This window comes from Microcebus murinus, chromosome 10 (genome assembly GCF_040939455.1).
Source record: "Microcebus murinus isolate Inina chromosome 10, M.murinus_Inina_mat1.0, whole genome shotgun sequence".
Lineage (NCBI taxonomy): Eukaryota > Metazoa > Chordata > Mammalia > Primates > Cheirogaleidae > Microcebus > Microcebus murinus.
The window spans coordinates 9409599-9436436 of record NC_134113.1 but is presented as its reverse complement, the minus strand read 5'-3'; the positions used below and the strand labels follow the sequence as shown (position 1 = coordinate 9436436).

The window sequence follows — 26838 nt, the reverse complement described above, 5'->3', positions numbered from 1 at the left end:
GTCACCCGCCCTTCTCTGGGGTTCGATGCCCAGGGTGGGGACTCTGCTCCCAACAGCCCGACCTTCCTGACCACCTGATGCCCCCAAAGCCATGGCCTCCACCTTCCCCTGGCGCCTCCCACCCGCCTGTCCGGCCTGTCTGTCTGGCCATCTGTCTGTCTCCCTGTCTGTCTGGGGACAGTAGGAGGAAAAGGCTGGGATCCCACCCTGCTGTGCACGTGTCCAGGGCATTGTTCAGCCTCCCCTGGGAAACCACCTCAATTGTGCAGCCTGGGAGCCCTGTGCGTGTGCGGCATGTTTGTGGGGGTGGGGGTGTCGGGGGGGGTGTATGTTCGGGGAGGATGGGAGCAGGGGTGTCACGATCATTTGTGTGTGGAATGCTTGGCTGAGTTAGTTATGATAAAATGATGCACGGGAATGTTGGGTAGCCATCCCATGCGATGTCTCTGAAGAATAGCGATGGCATAAGAAGTGGGCACAGTGAAGATTTAATGAAAGGAACTACACACGCTTAAAAAAAAGTTGAAGTGGGCCGGGTAATCCTAGCACTCTGGGAGGTCGAGGCGGGAGGATCGCTCAAGGTCAGGAGCTCAAAACCAGCCCGACCGAGAGTGAGACCCCGTCTCTACTATAAATAGAAAGAAATTAATTGGCCAACTAATACATATAGAAAAAATTAGCCGGGCATGGTGGCGCATGCCTGTAGTCCCAGCTACTCGGGAGGCTGAGGCAGGAGGATCGCTTGAGCCCAGGAGTTTGAGGTTGCTGTGAGCTAGGCTGATACCATGGCACTCACTCTAGCCTGGGCAACAAAGCAAGACTCTGTCTCAAAAAAAAGAAAAAAGAAAAAAGTTGAAGTGACCCACGAAATGCTAATAACAATTATTTCTGGGTTGGTAAATAGCGAGCGATCTCGTCCCTGCTATTGTATAATCAGAAAAAGGAGACTACGGGTAATAACAGCAGCAGGATGATCACCAGTCACAAAGAGTGCAGACACAGGAGGGAGGTGGTGCCCCTCAGGAGTGCACCCGAGACAGAGAGAGGTGAATAAATTGGGACGGCTTCCAGGAGGAGGTGACTGCTCACACGGAGGCTGGTGGGAGGGGCTGTGGTCCCGGTGGGAATGACGGCAGGTGGTCAGGGGGTCCTCCATTTGGCTGGAGCACAGTTTAACTGTAGAGATGGGATGACAAGCTTCAACTCACTAGAAGTCTGGAGTGCGGGTAGAGAGAGATTCAGAAGCCAAGTGGGCATTCCATGGGAAAGAATACAGGGGTTGATTAGTCATTCATTCATTCATCCAACTCACAACTATTTGTTGAGCAACTACCAACCTACCACATGCCACGCATGGCTGGGGATACCACAGCGCAGCTGCTGTGCAAACGGAGGGAAACAGGAAAGTAATTAGCGAGTCAAACAGGTCGCAGTCAGTGCTGCGAGCACAGGTGAGGCAGGGTGGGTGAGGCAGGGTGAGGCAAGGGCTCATCTCACGTGGAGGGGGGGGCTGATGGACAGCACTGTCTCATCAAAGACTAACAGGTCTGCAGGGGAGCTCCAGGCAGAGGGGTGCAGTGCAAGCAGGTTGGGGGGCTGGTCCTCGTGGGCCATCGTGAGGACCTGGCTGTTACTCTGCGTGGGGACGGGAGCTGGAGCGTGGAGGGTTTGGGCAGAGAATGCGTGATGTGCTGGGGCCAGCAGCCTGCAGCGGGGAAGCTGGGGCTGGTGTGCAGGCGGGGAGGGGCGGGAGTCCGGGTGAGCTTTGGCCTATTAGATGGAGCAGGGGTGAAGGAAAGAGAAGGTCAAGGCCTTGCTGGGGTGGAGCCGCAGACAACTGATGGGGCCAGCAGGAGAGGGGCAGGCTTGGGCTGGGATGGGAGCAGGGAGATCAGGTGCTGGGCTTGGACAGGTTAAGGTCAGGACGCACAGTGACAACTCTGACACATCCAGGAGGAGGAGCTGAGCAGGTCCCAGCTGGAGACACACAGCAGACATCACTGGTTTCGGGTGGTAATTAACCCCCAAAGCAGGATGAGGTCACCCTAGGAATGCATACAGACAAAGAGGTCCAAAGATTGAGCCTTGGGTACCCCCAACATTTAGAGCTTGGAGAAATGGAGGGGTGGGAAGCAGAGGCGGGGACTAGAGGACAGAGGGAGGCCCAGGGGTGCAGGGGCCTCAGGCAAGGTGCGCTGCACTGGGCAGCACCGAGGTGACGCAGAGGGTGGGTGAAGCCTGACAGGAGAGAGAGGCCTCGAAAAAGAAGAGAAGTTAAAAGGCAAGTCAAGACTATGTCCCCCAGGAGTGTGGCCATACAGGGCACAGCGGTGCCATCCTGAAACCTGGGCGAGAGACTCAGGGGCCCCACACTGGTCCTCCCGGATGCCCCTCCCAAGGGGTGCCCCAGAGGTGAGGTTTGCTGCAGGGGTGGGGTGATGGACAGGGCTTGGCCTGGGAGTGACACTGGGTCATTTCCAAAGCTGAGTCACAAAAGCTCCACCTTATGGGATGCTCAGGCTGGAGCCCTGACCCACCATGCTGTGAGGAAGCCCAAGCAGCCCCTGCAGCGAGACCACCTGGGGAGGCTCTGGGAGTACATGAAGGGAGAGATGCTCCAACCACCTTCCAACTGCAGCTCTGTGAGACCTTGGACAACCTAGGTGAGGCCCTCCCAAATTCATGACCCACAGAATCCATGAGAGATTATAAAATTATTGTTGTCAAGTCTTTAAGCCATTAATTTATTGTGCAGAAACAGGTAACTGGAACAAACAGCCAAGGCTAAATTGAGATCTGTGGCTGTGAATTTAAAGTGACACTGCCTTTTGGCCAAGCATTATCTAACACATTTCTGCAGGGACAAGAGGCTACACTGTCACTGCAGGTTTATCCTCCTTGCTGTAACAGAGGATAGAATGAGGGTGAAACGGAGGAGGGGACTGGGCCTAAAGTGCCAGGCTAAGTTGTTTGAATTTGACCCTGTAGGCAGCCAGGTGCTACTGAAGGTCCCCCGTAGGAGCTATTACAACCCGTGCACATGCTGTGCTCTCTCTGGGTTTAGCAATATAGCATGCCACCTCCGTTTTCAGATGAACGGGGTGTGGGAGGACAGGGGTCTCCCCAGAAACCCTGGCCACAAGTCTAAGGCCTGGGGACTCTGGGCATGGCTGGATCCTCAGCCCCTTCCCCGTCTGCCTGAGTCCCTGGGCACACAGCCAATGTACTAGGCGAGGTAGAAAGGGTGAACCCCAGTGTTCCCATCTGAGAAATGGGGGCATTGGACTTAAGGTCTCTAAGTGGTCTTCTGGCTCTGAGACTAAGAACCGGAAATAGGGCCATATTCTGTGTGGCTGTGTTTCCACACAAGCATGGCCTGTGGCCAGGACAGATGCTGGGCTGGGCCCCCAGCTCCAACCTGCTGGCTGGAGACTCGGGAAGCGGCCTGGCCTTCGCTAAGCGATGAGCCCTGCTCAAGATTCCAAGGGACAGAAAACCCAATTCATGGTGGCTTTAAAATTGGAATGTATGAGCTGGGTAGCAACCAAAAAGCACAGCGGTATTTGAGGTTTCAAGGAAGCTTGATCCAGCCATGCAAACAGGGTGACGGGACCCGGTTTCTCTGCCTGCATCCCCAGCTCCTTTCCAGGGCTGGCTCTCCCACGGGGGCCCAGGACGGCTCCCAGTGGGGTCTGGGTCCACGTGCTGCTCCTCACATCCCGTGGGGAGGGAGAGTCTACCTTCCAGAGAGCCCAAATAGAGATCTTTGCTGATTAGCCTGACTTGGGCCACGTGCCCGCCCCTGAGCCAATCACAGTGGCGACAGGATGGGATGTGCTGGGGTGGTGTCCACCCCACCCAGCCAGGGGCTGGGAGTCGCGGGGCCCTGTTAGGAGAGAGGAAAAGGACAGGACAGACGAGGCCTGTCCCTGGCTCCACCCAGAAGAACCTTCTGGAGACTGCTCTGTCGGAGAGGAAGTGGCTGAGCGGGGACTCCCACCAGGCGACCTCCAGCACCAGCTGCCCATCTGGCCCGCCCGGAGCCCCAGGACGGGGGCAGCCACCGGGTCGGAACCCAGGGCCTGCCGGGGACAGCTGGGCCGGGAGACTGAGTCAGCTGGGAAAGTGCAGGCGGGAGAGGACTGGGGCAGGGAAGTGACCTGAGTCTTCCTAACCACTGAAAAAGGGAACAGAAATGGCCAGCTTGGGCACCGGGAGGGTCCGAACACTGGCACTGACAAAAGCAAAGGAGCCCTTCCCTCCGGCTTCCTCACGCCTCCTTCCCCGGGCCCCCGCTGCTCAGATGGGGAGCCCGAGGCCCTGAGAAAAGTGACTCCGCCAAGGTCACCGGCGAGGTGGGGCAAAGCCGGGGTGGGGGCATGGACTGAGCTCCCTCGGGAAACCCCTCTTCGCGGCAGCTCAGCCCAGAGCTGGGTCCACGCCCATGCTCAGAGCACGTGACTGTGAGGCTGCAGGGCCTCCTTCAAATCCCCCCATGGCCGCTCGCCCGGGAGGCAGAGGAGCAGAGAGGAAGGGGGCTGTTGGGTCCAAGTTCAAATCCTTCCCTTACTTGTGGGAACGTGGGCCACAGGCATCCTCACTTGCAAAAGGAAGAAACTGGCACTTCCATCAGAGGTCAGCGGGAGGGGCACCTGACAGCAGGTGTGAAGCAGCCTGCACACTGGCCCGTGGTAAGTGCTGCATTTCTCGTGCAACACAAGGAAAGTGTTTTTAAGGCTTAATGACCATACCGGGGCAGAAATGCTGCAATACACATCCGAACCCCGTGCTGTGAGAAGCAGAGGTTCAGGGGAACCTTCCAAGTCAGCGCTGAAAAGAAGTGAAGACAGGGAAGGGGGTTGTCAAGACGTTAACCAGTTGTGCAGATATTGGGGACCTTGCTTTCTGGAAGGAACTTGGGTCCAACTCCAGTGTTGTCCCTGATGCTCAGCAGAGGCCAGGACACTCCGGGATCTATTTCCTCATGTCCCCAGGGACTGCAGAGGACTCCCATGCCCCAGCTTGGGCTCAGCGGGGGCGAGGAGGCTGCAGACAGGGGGTCATTGTCCAGCCCGGCTGGACCCAGATCCTGCAGCTGCCAACCCATCTGGGGAACAGGACTTAGGACCAGCCTGCCGGGGGGAGAGGACATTTGTCCCTCAGTTGCCCCGGGAGACTCAGATTCTACACTGGGCACTCTCTCCAGTGTCCTGACGGTGACCCCAGAGCATCTCCGACCAGCAGGCCTGGGTGGGGCCTGGAAGGACAAAGCAGCCTTTGGCTGCCGCCACGGGGTGTGCGTCAACTCGTGGGCCAGCCAGGGAGACCTGGAAGTCAGCCTCGTTGCCCCCTCCCTGTGTCACCATGTACATTTTATTTGTTGTCATGGCATGACATGGCAGATGTTTCTTGTCAGTTCTGCTGCTGAAGTGTCTCTAGACGCTGGTCCCTTCTGTCCACCCTCACAGCCACTGCCCTGGGCCCTCCACCACTGCACCCTCCTCCCTGGTCTCACGGTCAGCCTGTCCTGCACTCCGCAGCCAGAGGGAGCTTTCAGTAATGCAGTTCGATCGCATCAGTCCCTGGTTTAGGATCTTTCTGTGAATATTTGCAAAATACCTGGCAAAGGACTTAACATCCAGAATATGTAAAGAACATTTACAAATCAATAAGAAAAAGAGAAGCAATCGATAGAAAAGGGGCAAGAGACTCTGAGCAACCCCTTCACAAAAGAATTCTCCAAATGGCTCATCAGTAAGTAAAAACATCATTATTCATCAGGGAAAGCAGACACCATTGCACACCCACCAGCACTGCCAAAATGAAAAATCACAGAAATGTCCAGTGATGGTGAAGGCATAGAGCAACCAGAATGCTCAGGACGCTGCTGCTGGAGGGAATGTACATTGGTGCAACCACTTTGGAAAGCTGTTTGACATTATCTGCTAAACCTGACCACACGCCCAGCTGTGTGCACAGATCCCACTCCTGGTTTATGTCCAACAGAAGTCATGCACTTGTCCACCAAAAGGCATGTGCAAGAGCATCCGTGGCAGCTTTATTCATACCAGCCAAAACTAGGAACGACCCCGGTGTCCATCAACAGTAGAACGGAGTGGGAATGAGTGAGAGAAGTGAGGTGCAAGTGCGCACAGCCAGACGCAAGTGTACCCACTGTGCGACTCCACGTACACGAACTTCAAGAACAGATGCAACTACTCTGAAGTCAGCAAACGGTTATTTTGGGCGGGGAAGGAGGAACGCTGCTGGGGAGGCGTGAAGGATTTCTTGGGGACTGGGACCGTCGTGCCTCTTGACCTGGGCACTGGTTACACAGCTGTGTTTCGTGTGTGGAAATGCATCTTACAATATGAGCACCATTCCTTACATAAATTACTCTGCAATAAAAAGTTTTTGGCGAGGCATCGTGGCTCAAGCCAGTAATCCCAGCACTTTAGGAGGCTGAGGTGGAAAGATCGCTTGAGGCCAGGAGTTTGAGACCAGCCTGGACAACATAGTGAGACCCTCCTTATCTCTAAAAAAACAACAACCAAGTTGTTTTTTTTTTTTTTTGAGACAGAGTCTCGCTTTCTTGCCTAGGCTAGAGTGAGTGCCGTGGCATCAGCCTAGCTCACAGCAACCTCAAACTCCTGGGCTCAAGCGATCCTGCTGCCTCAGCCTCCCAAGTAGCTGGGACTACAGGCACGAGCCACCATGCCCGGCTGATTTTTATATTATATATATTAGTTGGCCAATTAATTTCTTTCTATTTTTATGGTAGAGACGGGGTCTCGCTCAGGCTGGTTTTGAACTCCTGACCTTGAGCAATCCGCCCGCCTCGGCCTCCCAGAGTGCTAGGATTACAGGCGTGAGCCACCGCGCCCGGCCTAACAACCAAGTTTTAAAAAATAACCCACCTACATGGTCCAGTGTAGAGTCCTCCATGGTGGTAGTTCCCACCAGCTTATCTTGGCCTCTGTCTTTTCCACAGCCCCTTCCAGAATCACCACCAGTTCCCTGGACGTACCACATATGTCTTTCTGCCTGGAATTCCCTTTCTGGTTGGCAAACACTCTGCTCTGGGGGCACAGCCACCAGGAAGCCCTCCCTCCTGGCCCCAGACAGAGGTGGGCACTCTCTCCTCTCATAGCCATATGTACCTTATTTCAGCTCTTATTCACCGATGGTCACTCCACAAGTATTTATTGAGCACTTGCTATGTGCCAGGCAGATGCAGTTGTGAATAAACAGTCATAAGTTATCCGGTTAGATTAAAAAAATAGTTTTAGGCCAGATGCGGTGGCCCATGCCTATAATTCTAGCACTCTGGGAGGCCGAGGCAGGAGGATCCCTTGAGCCCAGGAGTTTGAGGTTACCGTGAGCTATGATGATGCCACTGCACTCTAGCGTGGGTGACAGAGCAAGATGCTGTCTCGGAAGATTTTTTTAAATGATCATAGAGATAGATACGGACAAGTTGTAATAAATGCCCCCAAAGGGAAGTCCAATCAACCGGAGAACAATGCGGGGGCGGCGGGGGGCTGGAGGGGCTGGTGTTCCTTGGATTCTCAGGGAAGGGCCTCCAGTGCAGAGGCCCAGCCAACAAGAAGGAAGCCGACCCAGAGCCCTGGGAGGAGCTCTCCAGGCTGAGGGGCCCACACTGAATTGAGAACACTAAACTGTGAATTTCGTAAGGTCACAGACAGTGTCATTCCTTTCTCTGTCCTCGGGAGCATAGTGCAGGTCCTGGCCACGTAGGTGTCTGGCAGTATTTGATGCGCGAACGAATGATGGGAGGTTGGAAGAGAAGGGCTGGGCAACCACGAGCAGGAGCTTGGGGACCTCCAGAACGCAGGGTGCCGTCAGAGGTGTGCATCTCCAACCGGCCGAGCCATTGTGGGAGACAAAGGTTGGGTTCCCAGCAACACAGCAAGTGTTGTGGGGAACACTCCCCCAGCAAGTGTTCGGAGTCCCAGGCCAATCATTCCCTTCTTTACTCAGTTGACAAATGTTCATGGAGCACCCACTGTGTGCCCGGCCTGTACTAGAGGCTGTCTCCTTGGCCTCTCATTCATGCCAAATCCCTAGCAGGTCATTTCTCTCCTGAGATCTCTGAGGTTCAAGTTTCTCCCTGCTTCTGGATGTTTCCCCAGCCCCATACCTCAGTCCTCCTCCATGGGACCAGGCAGGACGCTCTCCTATCACCAGGGGAAATGCAGGGGAACCTTGGGTTGTACCACCTAGTCATTCACAAGCCCGAGCATGATTTAGAGGGCAGCGGTTGGCTCTGCCAAAATAATCTCTGCTTTTCCAAAGGATTCCCAAAGTTATTTTCATTAGCCTTTCCAGCAGGATTTCCCAGATACTGCTGGCAGGAGTGCAGGCTGGTGCTGCCCGCTCAGAGAGCGAGACGGCAGAGCTTGGAGCAATCGTGAAGACCAGTGCCCGTGAGCGCGCAGCCCCCGCTCAGTGTAAACCCAGAGTGCGCTGCACCCAGGTCTATGCGGGCGGCGGGTGGGCGAGGCCCAGGATGTCCCTGCAGCAGCCGGGAGCTGGAGGCAACCCAGGTGGCCACCACCAGGGAAATGGACAAGGAAAAGTGCCTGCAGACGAGCACACAGTGGGGAGAAGAGGCCCAGATATCTGCAGGGCAGCATGGGTCAAACCGCAAAGACCAGGTTTTGCATAAAAAGGAAAAGAAAGAAAATGGGATGTCTGACATGACACCATTTGTGTACATTTAAATGCATACAAGTACCACAAATAAGCTACATGCTTTTGACAATACTTACATGTTTAAGGGCATGTATTGAGTCCCTTAGAGCAGAAGCCTTGGCAGGCGGGAGGTGGGAGTTTGTTTCAGGGATGAGGGGGAGATTTTTTATCCACACACGGAGTTTATATATAAAGTAAAGGAGGGCCTTGCATGAACAATGAAAGTGTACTAGGAGCCAAGGAATAAAATTATCTCAATCTCCACTAGAGGTAAAAAGTGAAATAGAATTTAAATTTCAAAAGTTTGCTGCTTCTGGGAAGATGTAATATATACATTGTTTTCCCTAGTCCTCCAGCTAAGTACAATTAAAAGCTCCGAAGGTAACACATAAAGCAAGCACGGGAGACTCAAAGGAGGGGACAGGGGGCAAGGTGGGTGAGTGATCTCAGGAGCCGAGAACAACACCCACAACACGGTGGTAAGTTCCCTGGGCCTGTTTGTTTGTTTGTTTGTCTTCGTTTCCCTCCCACATCCCAGACTTGGAGCTGAAGAAGCCACGGGGCCTAGACATTTGTTTAAAAGCCCACAAAGGCTGCTTTCTCTAGCCAAAGAACCAGAAAAGAGGCAGCCCAGCAAGACAGAAAAAATTTAGAAAGTAATTGCTCTGCTCCGGCAACTATTAGAAAAATCTGCGGCCCCATCCATGCCAGCAAAGGCCGAGGGGAGAGCCTAGACTTCCCCCCTTCGACAGGTTCTAACACGCTCTCCAGTCTCCCTGCCAGGATGCCGTCAGAGAAGGCCAAGCAGGAAGCTGAGACTCTCGTCTCCACCTAGACAGGAGCCAACCTCCACCTCATGTGCCAGCAGAGTCCGGGTGGAGAAATGGGGTTTCTAACCCCGTCTGGCAGTAACGGGGCACGTCCTCACTGTCCCTGCTGATGCAGTATGGGAGGAAGCTAGCCAAAGCAGAAGGTTTAATAAGACACAGCGTCTTATGTCATAATACCCAAAATGTCCAGGTTTCAATAGAAAATCACTCATCAAGCCAAGAGCGAGGAGGACCTCAAACTGAATGAATAAAGACAGTCAATAGATGCCAACCCTGAAATAACAGAAATGTCACAAACACGCTTTAAACAAATGAAGCAATTGAAAGCCTCAGCAAAGAAATGGAAAATAAATAGAAGAGCCTCAACCATAGAACAAAGGGACAGAGGAAAGCATCGGTGAGAACAATAGAAATTACCTAACCCAGGCAACAGAGAGAAAATTGTGAAAAAAGTGAATAGAGCCACAGGGAGCTGTGGGACTATAACAAAAGATCTAACTTTCATGTCATCGGAGTCACGGGAGGAGAAAAGAATACTCGAAGAAGTAAGGGCTGAAAATCTGTTTCAAATTTGGCAAAAGACCTAAGCCTACTGAATCGAGAGGCTCAGCAAATCCCAAACAGGATAAACCCAAGGAATCCACACCAAGACACATCGGTCAGACTTTTTATGAAAACTAAAAACAAAGAAAAAAGTCTTGAAATTACCAATATGTTGAATGAAAGATGGGCTATCACTACAGACCCTAGAGATAGCCAATGGATAAAAGAGAATACTATAAACAACTCTACATACTTGAATTTCACCACTTAGATGAAATGTGCCAATTTCTAGAAAACTACAAGTATCACGACTCACCCAATACAAAGCAGATAATTTGAATAGCCCTATACTATTCAAGAAAATTGACTTCGTAATTTTAAAACTCCCCCGAAAGAAGTCTCCTGGCCTAGATGTTTTCATAAGAGAATTCCACTAAATATTTAATGAAGGATTAATACCAACTCTATACAAAATCCAATACTCATTCTTGATTTTTAAAAAATCTGAAAAAAATGGGAATAGAGAGGGAACTTCCTCAACTGGATAAAGAATATATACAAAAACCTACAGCTAACATCATATGTAATGAAGAAAGGCTAAATGCTTTCCCCCAAGATCAGGGACAAGGTGAGTATATGCACTCTTATTCAACATAGTGCTGGGAGTTATAGCCAGTGCAATACGGCAAGAAAAAGAAATCAAAGACATATAGACCAAAAAGGAAGAAATAAAACTGTCCTTATTTACAGATGGCAGATGACATGATTTTCTACATAGAAAATCCCAAAGAATCTCCAAAAAAACCCCCTCCTTGAATAAGTGAGCTCAGTAAGGTGGTAGAATACAAGATAAATATGCAAAAATCAACTATATTTCTGTTTACTACTAATACTAGCAACAAACAAATGGTCACCAACATTAAAATACATTTGCAATAGCTAAAAAAAATAAAATGCTTAGGTATAAATCTTAAAAAACCCATATATAAGGCCGGGTGCGGTGGCTCACGCCTGTAATCCTAGCACTCTGGGAGGCCGAGGCAGGCGGATTGCTCAAGGTCAGGAGTTCGAAACCACCCTGAGCAAGAGCGAGACCCCGTCTCTACTATAAATAGAAACAAATTAATTGGCCAACTAATATATATAGAAAAAATTAGCCAGGCATGGTGGTGCATGCCTGTAGTCCCAGTTACTCGGGAGGCTGAGGCAGGAGGATTGCTTGAGCCCAGGAGTTTGAGGTTGCTGTGAGCTAGGCTGACGCCATGGCACTCTAGCCTGGGCAACAAAGTGAGACTCTGTCTCAAAAAAAAAACAACAAAAAAAAAAACCCCATATATACATTATTTTCCTGCTGAAAACTACAAAACAAGTATGAAAGAAGTCAAAGTAGATAAAGAAATGGAGAGACATACCAGATTAATGAATTGGAAGACTGAACATAGTAAAGATGTTAATTCTTCCCAAACTGACATACAGATTTAATGTGATTCCTATAAAAATCCCAGCAAGATTGTTTATAGATATAGACAAGATTATTCCAAAATTTATATGGAAAAACAAAGGAACTAGATTTATTGAAATGAATTTGAAAAAGAACAAAAAAGTGAGAGGAGTCAGTCTACCTGATTTAGTATTACATCCTATATAAGGTCTATGTAGTAAGTCTAGACTTATGTAATAAGTCTATTATATACCTACAATAATCGAGACTGTGCTATGGGCAGAGGGAGAGACACCTAGATCAATGCTATAGGATAGAGAACCCAGAAAAGATGCCACAAAAATATACCTGGCTGATTTTTTCCAAAAGTGCAAAAGCAATTCAATGGAGGAAAGACAGACTTGTCAACAAATAGTGTTGAGCAATTGGATATCCACAGGCCAAAAGGAAAAAAAAAAAAGACCGTCAAACTAAGTCTCACACATTATACAAAAATTAACTCAAAACGTATCATGATCATAAATGTAAAATGTAAAAATATAAAACTTTTAGGAAAAAAGTAGGAGAAAATCTTTGGAATCTAGGGCTAGGTAAATAGTTCTCACACTTGGCACCAAAAGTCTGATCCATGAAAGGAAAGATTGATAAAATGAACTTCATCAAATTTTAAAACTTATGCTTTGTTGAGAGACCCTGTTAAGAGGATGAAAAGATCAAGTACAGACCGGGAGAAAATATTTGCAAACCACTTATCTGACAAAGTACCAGTACTTAGAACACATAAAGAACTCTCAAAATGCAACAGTTAAAAAAAAGAAGAAAGAAAAATATCCAATGAGAAAATGAGCAAAAGACATGAAGAGACATTTCTCTCTCTCTCTTTTTTTTTTTTGAGACAGAATCTCTGTCGCCCAGCTAGAGTGCAGTGGCATCAGTCTAATTCACTGCAACCTCACATTCCTGGGCTCAAGCAATCCTCCTGCCTCAGCCTCCTGAATAGCTGGGACTACAGGCACACACTACCACATCCAGCTAATTTTTTTTTTCTATTTTTAGTTGCTCAGCTAATTTTTTCTATTTTTAGTAGAGACCGGGTCTCCTCTTGCTCAGGCTGGTCTTGAGCTCCTGAGCTCAAACGATCCTCCCGCCTCGGCCTCCCAGAGTGCTAGGATTACAGGCGTGAGCCACTGCACCCAGCCATGAAGAGACATTTCATCAAGAAGGATGTACAGATGGCAGATAAACACATGAAAATATGTTCAACATCATTAACCATTAGAGCAATGCAAATTAAAACCGCAATGAGATATCATTACACACCTATCAGAATGGCTGGAATAAAGAACAGTGACAACACCACGTGTTGGCAGACCGCATGCCTTAATGATTGCTGGTGGGGATGTAAAATGGTGCAGCCACTCTGGAAAACAGTTTGGCAGTGTCTTTAAAAACTAAACATGCAAGAACCATACAACACAGCAATGGCACTCCTGGGCATTTATCCCAGAGAAATGAAAACTTATGTTCACACAAAAACCTGTACAGGAATGTTTATAGCAGCTTTATTCATAATAACCAGAACTGGAAACAACCCAGGCGTCCTTCAACGAACAAGTAGACTGGAGGACATCACGCTATGGAAACCTACTTGGCAACAAAAAGGGATGAACTGTGGGTGCTCAGAACAGCCTGGACAACTCCAGAGAATTATGCTGAGTGAGGGAGGCCGACCCCAAAAGACGACATGCAGTGTGGCTCCATCGATACCACATTCTGGAAGTGACAACACGTCAGAGAGAGAGAGAACAGCGTGGAGAACAGGGCGGTGGGCGCGGGGGTTAGAGGCGAGTGTGGCCCTAAGGGATCCCTGCGGTGAGGGAATGTTCTGTGTCTTGACCGGGTCAGCATCAATATCTCTGCTGTGACATCTCACTCTAGTTTTGCAAAATGTTACCACTGGGGGAGACCGGGACCGGGGTACACAGGACCACTCTGTGTTGTTTCTTAAAACTGCGTGTGAATCTGCAATTATTCCAAAATAAAAAGTTTAATTTAAAAACCAGTTTAGCCAGAATCACCTCTCTCTTCCCCTGCCCTCAGCCCCCACTTAATCAAAGCTGTGTTTGGTGTCCGTCTGGGGACCGAGCTGCCACCAAGAGAGTGCCACTGTGGCCGGGGAGCCAGGGAGCACTGCCATCGTCTCTGAGGAAACTCGGAGAATGGGACTGAAGCCAGGTGCTAAAGGCAGGAAAATGTTGCTTCAAATCTTAAAAAAGGGGGAACTGTTGATACCAAAAAATATAAGCTGACACCAAGCCCTGGCCGACTTCTAGGGTGGATGAGGACACAGATGGTCTGGGAGGACCAGGGGAATACCTAAATCATCGGAGCCCACGTGGGCTCTCTAAGAAGCAGCCATGCCGCGGTGGCAGGCCAAACGTTTGGGTTTGCGCAGGGCCAGCTGGCCGGGGAACCCGAGAAAAACGAGGGACTCTGTGCATGAATTTTGCTGCAGCATTTGAACGTCACTCTCAGGCACCCTCGTGCTGAGGCAAAGAACTGAGGCCGACCAAGTGGCCCAGCGTGGGGGTGGGGAGCCGTCGCTGATCCAGTAACTGGGACCAAGTTGGGGGATGATTTGAAACACACCACGTGTGTTGGTGTTGGCCGACCAGTGCTCCCCAGGGGTCCTTCCCGCAAACGCTGCCGGTGCGGGATGCTTCCTCCAGGTGGCACAGACTGTCCCCTGTCCCCTTAGTCTCGAGTCCCCTGCTGTATCCAGAGTTCCCCTCCCCAAACCTTTCCTCTGGATCCCGGAGTTAGAAAGGACTCACAGAAGGGCCGGATGCTGCCCTGGGCCCCCATGGGTGGCACATACGCACCCCCCTACAGACAAGGACGCGGACTCCGGGGGAAGGAGGTGACCCGCCCTGTGGCACTGTGGCACGGCGGGCCAGGGTTAGAACCCAGGCGTCTGGCTCCGCAGCAGCTCTGCTTGGTCAGAGCTGGAGGGAAGGGCAGCTTCCCGCAGCACCAGGAGGGGACAGTGACCACAGTCCCCTGCCCGCACCCTCCTTCCATGCGGGTCCCAGGCACCTGGGACGTGCAGTCGGTGTCGTCCAACCAGCAGCACACACTGGGAGCTGACCGGGCGCCAGGTGCTACTCTAGACGGTGGGGGACAGGCAGACACAGGTGGCCTTGCCGAGCTCACCTTCCCGCCTGCACCTCCCATCCTGCCCTCCCGCCGCCCTCGGTCACCCCAGCCTCTGTGGCCTCTGGTCGCATACAGAGGGTCCAATCATGGGCCAGAGGCCAGGAGGCCGTTGGGCCTGGTGTTCAGGGAAGACATAATCTGACTTTCAAAGTTAATTCCAAATATGGAGCTATATACAGTCATCGCATGGTAGTCGTGTCAGAAGTGTTAGTTAGATTTTATATTTAAATATAAGATATTAAAACACAGCTTGCCTTTGCTAACCCTATTTGCATATTTCTTTGTGTCTCTAATTAACCAAAAGCCTGGAAAAATGGAAGTCTCAGGTCTGTCTGAGCCCGGTGAGGCCCCTCCCAGCCTGGCCCCCACACCCCTGCCAGACCTCTGCACTCCCACGTGTGCGGGTCAGCCCCAACTGGTCAGCCTGGAAGGCTGCTCAAAACAGACCGGGACCCAGGCCTAAGACACCCGCTCAAGGCCAGTACCCCGTCCCCGGCTGTGACTCAGTGGCCCCCTCAGTGGGGTCCCGCTTCAATGAGCACATCCACTGTATAGGTGAGAAAGCAAGGCACGTACCCCCCACCAGCTCAGCCTCCTCCCTCCGACACGCACAGGTGTGCGCACGTGCTCACACACACACACACTGGCCAAGCACACGCCAAGCACATACCTCACTGCCTAGGTCCTCACTAAGCCCTAGCACGAGTCAGAGGTGACTCACAGGCACGTCCCTCTCTCCCTGATCTTTGAGCAGAGCCAGAGAAAGCGGGGGAGAAGAGGCGTCCCACAGACAAACCTGAGACAGTGACCGTGGGCTGCGCTGGGGCTGCGGGACTGCCAGGGCGGAGCTGGGTTTCAGGGTGTCCGGCCCCGCCAGCCTGCAGGACAGGGCGAGTCTGCGCCGGTGAGCAAGGCCCTCCTTCCCTCACACGCTGCCTCCCGCCAGGACTGGCGCGGGAAGCCCCCAGGGTGCAGTGAGAAAGGTGGCGCCCTGCCCATGCGAACACAGCCCACCACGCCACACCCCTGGGACACCCACCACCCACGGCCGCCCGAGGAATCCCCAGGGTGGGGACCATTCAGACTGCAGCGACCACCATCAGCAGCCACCTGGCCCCCAACGCCACCCACCTCAGTTGCCAAGTCTTCTCGCTCCCGGGCCTTACGTGGCTGACATACAACCCCTGGGGTGGCCATGCGGACAGGGCAGGAGAGCCACTGGCTCCTCAGGCAGGAGCCCAGAAGGGCAGGTTGAGACTGCACACCCAGGGAGCGGCTGGGGGCTCGGGGTGCCGGCCTCCAGAAGGCCCAGGCCGGGCCCCAGCCGGGGGTGGCTGTGCTATCTTCACCCACCTGCATCTGACCCCACCCAGCACCTTAACTCCATGCAGCAACCCAGCAGGCGAGGGTGGCAGGGGGCTGGGAGAGCTCTGGGCCTGGGTGAGCCCTGCCAGGGGTGGGGTGACTATGCCGCTGCCTTATCTAGAGCCTTGGGCAAGGCAGCACCCATCCCTGCCTCAATTTCCCCAGTGGGATCATTTTCTGCCATCACTGACTGTCCAGGGCTCTGTTAAACCAGGACTCAAGAAGAAAAGGGGGCGGCCATGGCTGTCCACGCCGGGCTGGCTGATGGGAAGAGACCTTGGAAGAGTGGAGACGTCCCTCCTGCCCTGCCCCCTGCCAGGGAAAGACACCCAGCGACCCCCTCCCCGTTAAAACCCCTCCCCTCAGGTGTCATCCTGTGGCTGAACCCTGGACCCCCTCTGCTCAGCCACCCTGGGGTCGGGGGCAGGTGGCTGGGCCTGACCCGAGACTCCTGGGAGGCAGGGGTGGGGAGTGGGGCCAGCCCTGGGTCTGGAAGCTTCTCCCTAGTCTGGCCCAGCTGCTTCCCAGGCTGCAGACAGGTGGCCGCGGAGCAGGCCTGGGGGAGGCCTCAGGCCCCCGCTTCCGCCTTGGACAGCAGAAACATTCCTGCATCTGTCACGGAAAGACGGCCGCTCCCGCCTTCACCCGGGAAACCAGACAGATTCCCTTGGCGCCCGGCCATCTGGGGCGGGTGCTCGGGGCACCCACACCCAGGCCTGCGCGAGGGGCCGGCGTGTGGGAGAAGCCCCCCGCCCTCCGCTTCTGCTGCAGCAGGGAAGGTCTGAGTCACGCTCTCGCCTCGCCGCCTGTGTCCCTCCACACGCTCACACGCTCACACGCACGCTCACACACGGGGCACACAGAGCTGCCAGCAACGCACAGAGACGCTCACAGGCACAAAGGCTCCCAGCCACACCCGGGGACAGCTGTGCACACAGACGCACACGCAGACCCACGGGAAGGGGTGCAAACGCGCACACACAGTGGTCCCAGACCCCGCTTTCGAGCATCTGCGCACAGTAGGTGCCCTCCGGCACTCCTCGGCCCGGCCCCTCCTGTGATGCCCCGTCTCTCCCAGCCGCCCGCGGCGCGCTTTTCCCGGGCTGGGACACCAGCGCCCCATGGACGGATCTTTGTCCCCTGCACAGCTGCTTCCCAGCACCCGGCCCAGGGCTTGGCGCGTAGTAGGAGCTCAGTGAACACCCGTTTTTCCCCAGCCCTGCCCACAGTCCCGCCATCACTGCCCCATCCCCCAAGCCAGCTCCCACGTAGCCGCCTGATTCTCCAGGAGAGGAGATGTGGCCTCGCCACCCTCCGGGATCCCAGGGCACAGCCCCTCCTGCCCCCCCCACCCCTCATGGCCCCTGCTGCCCCGCCCCTCCCGGGACAAGGTCCTGCCCGTCCTGCCTCCTGCCCTGGCCAGACTCAAGGTCACGTCCACCTGTGCCAGACGCGCTGGTGAAGAGGACGCCTCAGTCCCTGTCTCGGGGAGCCCAGGCAAGCAGGGAGTGGCGGCACAGGTGGGGAGGAATGCTGTGATGAGGGCACACGGGACGCTGCAGGGGCCCTGGGGACGGACGCCCAGCGGAATCTGCCTGGCGCACGACTCCCCCACCTGCCCTGCACCGGCCTTCCCCGGCATCCTGCCCCCCGTGTCCCCTCAGCCCTGCACTGGCTCCTTCTCCTCTCCCTGCTGGTGCCTTTGCACATGCTGTCCCCTGCCCTCCTCTCTGCCACTTGCTGAGCGTCCCCCTCACCCCGAAGCCTAGGTCCAGGTATGTTTTGCTCCCAGGTGCTCCTGCCCCTCCTCCTCTGGAAAGTTGGCGAGCCGCCTCCCTGATGCCCCACCGCCCCCACCTCCCACGTGACCGCCCGTCACCCGCTCCCGAGTCCGTTTACCTGCCCGTCTAACCCAGCCTCCCACGAGCGCCTTGGAGCAGGGACTCCATCTCATTGATGTCGAGTCCCCAGTACAGGATGGGCCCAGCCAGGGTCCAGCACGTGGTGGAGTTAATGTCCGACCTTGGGTCCTCAGGGGTGGCAGGGAGATGGGGCTGCTCCTAGCCTCGTACCCCCCGCAGTGCCTTTGTGGTACCTAGCTCTCGCTGCTGTGCCCCCGAGTGCCCCGCTCTGCACAGCACAGCACAGCGGCCTCGCCAGACGGGAGCGCCGTTCTCCGTCCTCACCGCCCCGCCAGGGCTGCAGGTCGGCAGCCGGCCCGCGGGCTGGGCCGTGGGGCTGCTCTGGCCGGTGGGACGTCGGCGCCCAGGGCAGGAGCAGGTGTCTGAGATGCGCTGGACGGGGTCCTCTCCCGTTCCTGCCTCTCACCAGGGGAGAGCAGGTAGCCCCTGGTGGAAAGTGAGAGACGGGGGGAGCAAAGCCAAACCCACTCCAGCCCGGAACCGAGTCCCGACAACCGCAGACCCATGGGGAGGGGCGCGCTCCTTGCGCTGTGTCATCAGATGCGGAGGCGCTCTGTTACGCAGCGCCAGGGTGGCGGTCAGTGGTGGACAGAGCCGAGCTTGGCTGAGCTCTTACGTGCGTGTTTTCATTTGATTCACAGCCTCCTGGACTCACCGTTATCACCAGCCCCGTTTTCAAACGAGGAAACCAAGGCACAAAGAGGCCCGCGTGCCTGAGGAGGAGCAGAGACAGCGGGCTCCACGGCGCGCCCTTAGCCAACCGCCATGCTGCCTCCACCAGACCCCCTTCCCCCGAAGCAGGCCTGAGCGGCTGAGGCCGCCACCAGCTGGGGCCAGGACCCCGCCCAAGGCATGCTTCCTGCTTTCTTCTGCCTTGCTACAGTTCACTCGTTCCCCACCCGGGGGGCCTGGTGTCCAGGAGAGAGGCCCACAACAACTGTCCTTCCCAGCGGAAGCCTTCACGGTCCACAGACTAATTTCACAGCTCGTGACTCATTTAACTCACAACAGTCTGGGTAGACAGGTGTCTCATAGATGAGGGGAAGCTCGAGAGCTGTGTATCTTGCCCAAGGATGGAAAGGAATACGAGGTCAGGTAACAGCTCGCATTTCATGGGCTATATGCCAATGTATTCCATAGGAATGCATTCACTTGCAAGTAAAAGGAAAATCCATCCTATAGTGGTTCAGGGAAGAAAATAGGGGTTTGTTTTTCTTCCATAACGAGAAATCAGGAAGTAGTAACAATTGGCCTGACAATGTCAGAGCTGCAGTTCTTCCCTTGACTTCTTCATCCTCCTCACCACCTCATTACTACGAAATGGCTGCTGGCTCTCCAAGTCTCACATCTGCATTCAAAGCAGGGAGAAGGGAGAAGAGGAAACGGCTATCTCTCTCTAAGTCTCTGTCTTTTTACTGAGGACAAACCCCCACTGTCACCCTCCCTGCTCACCCAACAGACTTCCTCCCATTTCTCATTAGCCAGAATGGGGTTACATGACCACACGGAGACCAACCAGTGGTCCAGGGGAATCCGATGTCCATGACTGGGTTAGACCAAGTCACAGTTCATCTGCTGCCACTGGTGCATAAGCAGGTCACGCGCTGTTCAGCGAGAAAGGGAGGGCTGGCTGCTGGGCAGGGTCTGCGCCCCCGGATGCTACGCCGAGCCGTTCCCATGCGTCACCTCCTTTGACCCTCACACAACCTGATGGAGCTGGGGCGGCTTCACAGCAGTTCCGCAGACGAGAAGACAGAGCCGGCGGACGGCAGAGCCGGCACCTAAACCCAAGCCTGTGTTCTTCTGCCAGCCGCCGGGTCACCCACCGGAGGGCCTCGCATGCACGCAGAGCCGGAGACCGGCCGGTGCCCTGCTCGCCACCCACCTCGCCCGCACCTGCCCTCCCTCGGCTCTGAGCACCAGGGCCCGCTCACCCGAGTGCCCAGGTATACTGACAGGCGACTGCACGGGAGTCTGGAAGCGCAGGTCTGTGTGTCTGCGACTGCCGTGCACCTGGGAGCTCTGGCCGGAGCCTCGGCCGCGCCCCCGCGGCGTGTCCCTCCTCATCCAACAGCTGCGGCCACCAGACAGCAAGCCTGGCCTGGGGGGGCCACAGACTGGTGGCTCCGGCACAGGTGCGGGCATCAAAGGGAGATTTTGCCACCCAGCGCCTCCCAATTCAGGGAAATCTCAGGCAGAACATTTGAGCGGATTCGGAGGAGGAAAGGCTCACTCTGGCCAGGGGAGCTGCAGGAGCAGGATTTCTTCCTCCAATTCTTTGTCATTGTGCTGCGATCCACATAACATTTTTGTGTGTTTATCATCTTAACCATTTTTCAGTGTGCAGTTTGGGGGCATTAAGTGCATTCATAATGTCGCACAGCCATCACCACCGTCCATCTTTAGAACTCTTTTCATTTTGCAAAGCTGAAACTCTCTGTTCCCATTAAACATTAACTCCCCGTTCCTCCTCCCCCAGCCCCTGGCAACCACCCTTCTACTTTCACTCTGTGTGACTTTGACAGCTCTAGGGACCTCATATGAGTGGAACCAGACAGTATTTGTCCTTTAGGACTGGCTGATTTCACTTTGCACAATGTCCTCCAGGTCCATCCATATTGTAGCATATTGAAGCACTTCCTTCTTTTTTAAGGCCGACTAATATTCCACAGTGGAACACGCGTGTGTGTGTGTGTGCACCGCTGGGCCCCGGGCGGCTTCCTCCTGCTGTCCAGCCTGAGCAGCGCCGCTGTGGACAGGCTGTGCGGTGTCTCTTCAAGACCCTGCTTTGGATTCTTTTGAGTTTATACCCGGAAGTGGGGTTGCCGGATTGTGTCATAATTCTGTGTTGAACAGTTTGAGGAGCCTGCAAGCTGTACCACTTTCCATTCCTCCAGGGGCAGTTTTACAGTGCATTTGAGCTTGACCTTGAAGACGGTCTGTGGGGTTGAGATGTGGGAAAGAGGCTCCCATGGGGGGAGGAGCAAGCACAGCCTGGATATCGGCGAGGGCAGGTTGGAGCGCCTGGAGGAAGAGGCCTCCCCGCAGACCACCGAGCGACTTGACCACAGCCCCCAGAAGTCTAAGGGGCAGCGGGGAGAGGCGGGCCATGGGAGGGTAGTCGGGCGAGGAGGGGACTTGGGGGCGTTTCTGGACGATTGGGGCAAGAGAGAGTGAAGACCTGAAGCCAAGGCCACAGAAGGAAGAAGAAAGCGCGGTGACAACGGAGCCGGGTCAGCAGGGCTGGGATGACGGTGAGGCGCTCACCTGGGCACAAAACTCTAGCTCAGGACAGGACCCGACAGGGCCCGGTTAGGGAGGGGCGAGTGAGGTATCTTGCAAGCACATGGTGGGATCCTGTCTTTAACTGAAATGTCGATATTTGATTTCATCATGGATTTATTTGTATTAACATTGATTTCTCAAAATATTGCAAGAAGCCATGACTTGTCTCGATCGTACCTGAGTTTTTGGGGGCCCCCTTAACCTTTGCACCGAGGTGAGCGGCCCCACAGGACACATCCCGTCACCCAGCGTGTGCTGTGCGCCCATGATGTGCCCGCCACCGTGCTAGGATCTGGGGATCCAAGAGCAGGTAAAAGGGTCACACGCTTCTCCACCCTCAAGTTCACTGCCAAACAGAGGCAATAATCCGAAGGGTCAGATAGCCTGGCGGGCAGACTCGTCCTGTGCTGGTCTGGAGATGGCAGGCGTGGCGCAGAATGAAATAGACATTTCACTTTTGTCCCATTGTTTGACCTCCTACTCTCTGAAACCCACCTCGTGGGCCTTGGACCCATAGACCACCCCCCTCTACGGAAACTAAAAATGTCCACTATTCTCTTGCTCAGACTCCCACGCAGCTGGGGCCTGGGAGGCCCACCAATCAGATGCGCCGGCTCCAGGCTTGACAAAAAACTAGAAAGATGCTCTGGCATCTCCCTGGCTCAGCCCCTGGGACAAAGGTGCCCAGTACTGGGTGCTCGGCCGGGAGGCGCTGGTCACAGGAACCTCGGCATCCCGCAGGTGTTTGGCGCGTGCCCTCAGAGCTGCGTCTGGAAGTGTCGGTCCTGCCTGCGCACCGCGAGCTCGGGTCTCCAGCCCGCGCCGCGCCGCAATTCATGAGTCACCCGACATTCTCTGAATATCCATTCTTTGAGCATCCTTTTCTTCCTAAGTTAACAAGAGCTGGTTTCTGTCGCCTGCAACAAAGAATGTTGCCTTATATAGAAATCGGTGCCAGGCGTGGTTGCAGGCAATGGGTGTGGGAGGAGACTCAGAGAAGCTGGGATTGGTTCTCTGGGCTGCTTGGGGCTCCTGTCAGTAAAACTCAGCTCACGGTAAGGAATTAGATCTGGAAGCCTCGGGCATGCAGGGGGAAACAGGATGTCACATCTGCCACCTGGAATCACCTTGAATGAAGAGCCCATTGAAGGCAAAGCTTCAGCGGGAATGCATGGCCTCAGAAGAGAATGAAAAGAATGAGGAATCAGGCCAGATGCTCACGCCTGTAATCCCAGCACTGCTCTCTGGGAGGCTGAGGCGGGATGATCGCTTGAGGCCAGGAGTTTGAGACCAGCCTGAGCAAGAGCAAGACCCCGTCTCTACAAAAAATAGAAAAATTAGCCGACGTAGTGGCACGTGCCTGTAGTCCCGGCTACTTGGGAGGCTGAGGCAGGAGGATCGCTTGAGCCCAGAAGTTGGAGGTTGCTGTGAGCCATGATGATGCCACTGCACTCCAGCCTGCACTCTAGCCAGGGTGACAGAGTGAGACTCTGTGAAGAAAGAGGGACGGAAGGAAAGAAGGAAGGAAGGAAGAAAAGAATGAGGAATTAGACCGTGGGTATGGGCTCTTACCGTACTGGACAGTTGAAGAACTAGAAGACAATCTCTGAAATTCCTAAATTCTTGCCTCAAGACTTAGATCAAAAACCAAAGATTCTATAACTGCACGAAAATGTCTCTTAATTCTTGCAGCCAGGCTCAGATAGCCAAAAATGAAACTCAAAACTTGAGCCTACAGAGTGACAAATTACGTCATTAGCCAATGCCACAGCCTCGCGAGCGTCTGGAAGGATTCTGGATGATCCGGAACGCCCCGAAACCCCAGTCCCGCTGAGCCCCTTGCCAGCTGAGCAGCCTCCCCTCAGTGTCTGATGAGGCTGGCCCCGTCATAACAGCGACCCTGTAGTGACGCCACCCTGCCCACCGCCCTCAGTGTCTTCAGACCAAAGTCAGGTCCCAGGATGCCCTGAGGGGCAGGATTAAATGTCAGTCCTAAACCAAAATCTGCAAACTTCATTTTGCATCATCCAAACTCTGGAGGAAATGTGTGAACGGATGCTGAGGGTGTGCACTGCGTAAGGGAGCCGTCAGCTCTGGTCGGGCTGAACGTGTTCATACAGCCGCACCGGCTGGCCACCCCGGGACTCCGGTGCCAGCCCTGCCAGCTGCAGGTGGCCCGCGTGTTTCCGTAGCTGGTTTGTGGGTCGGCGGGTGAGCTGGAGACCCACCCAGCGGTGGCCCGCCCTGCCTGGAGAGGACAGAGATGCCCGGGTGTAACAGGGAGGCAGAGGAGCAGGTTAGCCACAGATGACCTGCCCTTAACTACCAGCCTTGCCCTTCGCCAGGACGGCGGAGCCTCCTTGCTGAGGGGCCTAACGGCCTCAACGATGTCCCGGTGTCCAGGTTAGGAGTCCTGCCAGCCGCTCGCCTACTGCTTTCTGGCGTGGAAATCAAGACCCTGGGATGGCAGAAGCCCAGAGGTGACAATGACTGCCAGGGTGGTTGGGTGTGTCACCGTAACAGGCAGCAGAACCAGAGGGCTGTCCAACAACTGACCGGCTGGGACTGGTGGGGCTGATGGATCACGAGGTCCCCGGGGCAAACATGCATGGGCAGCCCACAAGGACGTGTGGCTTTTATGACCAGAAAGGCCTGGCTTCTAGTAAGACCTTCTGGTAAGCAGGTCCGACGTGAGCCTCCCCCTGCGCTCTGCTAGACAGAGACGTGTGGACGCTCCCTCAGTCCCCGGCGCCAGTCTGTCCACAGACCCAGCTCCCCCGTGACGAGGGAACTGACGTTACACCTGGAGTCCGTCTCGTGGCTGTCCCCCGAGGGGACCGTGGACTGTGGCCGTTCTCGCATTTACAGGAGAAGTGACTGCGCCGCAGAGTGGGGGTGACGGCGCCGAGCCCCTGCTTCCTGCCCTGCAGCAGGAGGACAGGAGCGCCTGCCCGAGAGGATGGCCAGGCTAACCGAGGAGAACGGCGGGACAGCGCCGAGCTTTGAGTCCTCTGTGATGTGGGGTCACTCTTTCATTTGCTTCCCTCGTCCCTGCTCCGTGCCGTGATCAGCCACGTGCTCCGTGCTGAGAGGAAAAATAACAACTCCTTCCACTGACGAAAGGGCAAATGGGTGCCGGGAGCAGCGCTCGGCCCGAGCGCCTCTCGCCCGAGCGCCAGCTCCGCAAGCCACGCGGCGGGAGGGAGCGATGGGCCTGGTGTGTCCTGTCGCCACGCCCGTGTTCTGTCCACGGTGGCGCCAAGCTCCTCGGAGAAGGAGGCGGCGAGTGCAGAGCCTGGGACGTGGTCAGGGTGATAAGCGGTGGGGGGAAGGCTGGAAATGACGGGAGGATGGACGAGTAGATGGATGGGTGGAAGGACAGAGGACAGACGGATGGATGGACGGGTGGGGGCAGAGGGAGAAGCATAGACATGGAGAGAGAAGAGGGCTGCGTAGACCCATAAGGCGGATTCCACATGATCCCAACCTTGGAGGATCTTCCAATCAAGGAAGAGGCCGCGCTAAGTAAGCAGGGAGCTCGCGGGAAGTTGAGTATCTCACCTGTGGTTAGTGTCGCCCTCACGGTCTGCAATTTCCGGCCACACACGGACGCGTGATGAAGCTGCGACCCGGGGCAGGCAACTGATCCCCCCAATAACAGATCGATTTGTTTGTTCATCGACAGGCTTTCATCACTGAGCGCTCACTGCGTACGAGGCACTCTTCTAGGTGCCGGGGACGGACAGAGCCGTGAACAACACAGCTCCCCGTGGAGTTTCCGTGGGGGTGGACAGCGGACGCAGGTGAGACCCGCTTGTGCCGCTAGCAGCTGAGGATGGGCTCTGCGGAGACAGGGAAAGGGGCTTTCGGGGGCAGGGGCTGCTGTCGTGGAAACGCTGGACAGGGCAGCCTCCGGGGTGGCTGTCGCTTGCATGGGGGCCGGAAGTATGGGCAGGGGCGGGTCACAGCTCCTCCAACATCCGGAAGGAGCAGGGCCTTTCCTAGGCCCCCACGGTGACTGTGTGGCCGGGTCAGGTTGCTGGACAGGCGTTTAGGGACAGGTTCTGGGGTTCTGGGGCTGACGCTATGAAACAGTGGAAATGCACCGGGTACAGCGTCAGCAGAGGAGGCTGGAGCCGGGATCGGGCCGCTGGGCCGCCGCACAACCTCTCTGAGCCTGTCTGGCGTCGTTTCCCGTCTGTGAGCCCTGTCTCCCCTTACAGCAGTCCTGCACGTGCTGGGCTCGCGGCATCTCACTTTATAAGCACTGCATGCTCGTTATTTTGTTATTTTGAGGAAGCAGCAAATCAAATGCCATCCAAAGAAGGCTGCGGTTACATGTTCCAGCTGAGGGCCGTGGGGGCTGGGACAAGAAAGGCAGCTTGGGGAAACTGAGGATCTGAGCGAGCACGACATTCCTAAGTTCACCAGGTGAGGCCTGAGGAAGGCGGGAGAGAAAAGGAGCAGCCTGGTGGCCATGCCGTCTCCTTCCCCAGGTAAATGGGGCTGTCTGTTAGGATCAGGCTCAGTTGCAAGGGACAGAAAGCCCCAAACAAGAGCACCTCCAACAGAAACACGTTTCTTTCTTCTGTGAAAGCTGCTCCGTCAGGCAGCCGAGCGTTGGGGACCCTACCCCTTCCCTCCTGCTCCACCAGCCTCAGCACTTAGCTTTCAGCTCATGGCGCAACATGGCTGCTGAACACCGGACACCACGTCTGTATTACAGCCGACAGTGCAGAGAAAGGGGTACAGAGGGGATGCCTTCTTCCTAGCAGAGGGGTTTCTGGGAGAATGCCATTTCATCCTGGCATTTCTAAGACACAGAGAAAGCCCACCAGGCCCCTGGAGGGCCCACAGACTCGCAGTGCTGCTGCCTGGGGTGGCACACGGGGAAGAGGAGAGACACTGGCAGCTCTGCTCGGAAAGTGACCGTGGCCATCCACGGGACAGCCCAGCCGGGCCCTGCAGCTGCCCTCTGGTTTCCATGTCCTGGAGGAGCAGTCTCCTCCTCCTCCCGGCCAGAGCGCTGGGGCACGGAGGTCACCGGGGATTGGGGGCAGAGGGAAGGTTCTACAGTCAGGATCGGGCGGGCAGGGCAGGAGTTTCCAGCCAGGTCCCTCCTGTCTGCACCGCCCACCACCACCATGGGTGGACGCCACTTCTTCAAGGGCAGGGCTGGGAATCCCAGGCTGAATGAAAATCAATTTGCTCCAAAAGCTCCTGGTAGTGACGGGCACATGGCAGGAGTTCAAGAAAGTGAGTGAGTGAATGAATCAGTCAATCGTGGGGAGCCCAAATGGTATCCAGTCTCACCTCAGCCACGCTGTCACCCAGCTTCCCCTTACACACTTCCAGTGACAGGGAGCTCACTACTTCCAGGGGCAAAATGGCTTTAGTGACTATCTTCCTGAGTCAGATTCTTCATCTCCTGGACTCCCTGTCAGCCCCAGTCCATGCTGCATTTGCAGGTGGGACCCAGAACACACTTAGCATCTTTCCACAGGCTGGTCCTCAGCTCTTC

The 26838-nt window shown here is 55.0% G+C and overlaps 1 protein-coding gene across 1 annotated transcript in view; it reads right to left on the bottom strand.

The window, feature by feature from the left end:
- Positions 1-26838, bottom strand: part of LOC105858493 (DNA dC->dU-editing enzyme APOBEC-3G-like) — a 207153-nt gene that overhangs the window by 131736 nt on the left and 48579 nt on the right. The gene's annotated exons all lie outside the window — the stretch shown is intronic.